Raw genomic sequence first — 2,033 nt, 5'->3', positions numbered from 1 at the left:
GCCGACATTTTGTTTTTGCAAGAGACCAGGCTGCCAAATTTGGCAGCTTTACATAAAGCAAAGAGGGAGTGGAGGTCTGGGCCATCCTACTGGTCTCTTGTGGCTGAGCCATATAGCGGAGTGGCATTTCTTTTTACCACAGCGGTTGAATGCCGACGGGTAATTGAGTTAGAAATATGGAGGTGCTTGATCTTAGATGTCTTCATGAAGAGACAAAAGCTACGGCTGGTTAACATATATGGTCCCCAAAACCCGCAGGACCGCAAGGATCTCTTTATGAGGATCAAGCAATACCTTTTTACCGGCTGTCAGGTGATCTTTGGGGGAGATTTTAATACCATCACAAGGACCCATGACAGGGGAAGCTCCCTAGATTGGCTTGCTTACAATAGCGTTGCACTTAATAGCATAGCTAGTGAAGCTCGCCTGGTAGATGTCCACATCCGGCGCACCCCAGGTCACGAGGGGCTCACCTATTATAGAGGCGAGAGCAGGTCAAGAATAGACAGGTTTTATTTGAAGGAGGAAGCCATCTCTTCACCTGTGTCCGTTGTTGAGGTTGAATTCTCCGATCACTGTTTAATATTATTTTCTCTGAATGTTGCAGAGACTCCCCGGATGGGCAGAGGCTTATGGAGGCTGAATTCGTCACTCCTGGAGGAAGCAGAGAAAAGACAGTCCTTTGAGGATTTTCTGCAGAGCCAGGTGCCATTACTGGATCTTTGTAGCAGTAAGTCAGAGTGGGGGGAGATGTTCAAGATCAGGGTGGCGAGGTTCTTCCACCAGCTCTCTAGCCTCAGGAGCCTGAGCAGGTATCACCTGTATCAGGGCCTGAGGAGGAAACTCGAACATCTTGTCTCGACTGGAGGTAACCACAAGGAGATCTCCAGAGTGAAATCTTTGCTTAAAGGGTGCCAGAATAATAGGCATGCATCTTTAGTTTTTGAGAGGGATTTCGGGAAGTACCACTCACCCGACCCCTACAGGAACTGCAAGATGTCAGTAAATCATAAGGTTGTCACGGGACTGATTGACAGTACAGGATCCCTGAACAGGTCCAGATCAGGGATTCTGGAGGCCGTCAGATCCTTTTACTCGCATCTTTTGGGCAGGAAGGATCTTGATTGGGATGTGATGTCGGCTTTCCTGGCTGAGGCTGTCCCCAAGCCAGGTGATGAAATCTCTTTTAATGTTTTGACAGAAGAGATCAGGGTAGAGGAAGTTAGACTGGCAATTGATGGGCTTCGGCTCAAAAAGTCACCAGGTCCGGATGGATTAACATCCGAGTATTATAAGACCTTCAAGGACCCCTTGAGTCCTCTCTTGACTGAGGTATTCAATGAGTGTCTTTCCTCGGGCACTCTGCCAAAGTCAATGAAGAGGTTGGCCTTGATCATTCTGTCAAAGGGTAGAGATTCGAGCCGTATTGAGAATTGGCGTCCCATAGTGCTTCTCAATATGGACAGGAAGGTTCTGGCAAAAGTGCTATTTAATCGGCTGGTGATGTTTGCACCCTGGCTCCTCTCAGGGGCCCAGCATTACTTGGTTCCAGGCCGTAGCACCTTTAGTGCAGTTCTCGGTGTATGGGGGGCAGTGGAGCAGGGTAGGGCTGGTAACTGGGAGGGGTACTTGCTGTCCCTGGATCAGGCCAAAGCATTTGATCGGGTTAACCACGAGTACCTCTGGTCTGTCCTTCTGAGATACGGCGTGCCAGTGGGGTTGGTCGATTGGCTTCGCACTTTGTACGCAGGGGCTAAGACTTTCCTGCTGGTAAATGGTTGGGTCGGCCGCCATTTTGAGGTTGGGTCTGGTGTCCGTCAGGGTTGTCCTCTGAGCCCCTAGCTATATGTATTTGCCATTGATTCTTTCCTTAGGAGGCTTGATGGCGGACCTGTGGCAGAGGTCGGGATGGATCGGGTGGTACCGGAAGCCACTCTGAGGGTGGTGGCGTACGCTGATGACGTAACTGTCTTTGTGACCTCGAGAGGGGAGGCAGGGTACATTATTGCAGAGGTGGACCACTATTTGGAAGC

This window comes from Eleutherodactylus coqui, chromosome 7 (assembly GCF_035609145.1).
Source record: "Eleutherodactylus coqui strain aEleCoq1 chromosome 7, aEleCoq1.hap1, whole genome shotgun sequence".
Taxonomy (NCBI): Eukaryota; Metazoa; Chordata; class Amphibia; order Anura; family Eleutherodactylidae; genus Eleutherodactylus; species Eleutherodactylus coqui.
The sequence above is the reverse complement of the archived record's forward strand: the minus strand, read 5'-3'. Positions refer to the sequence as shown.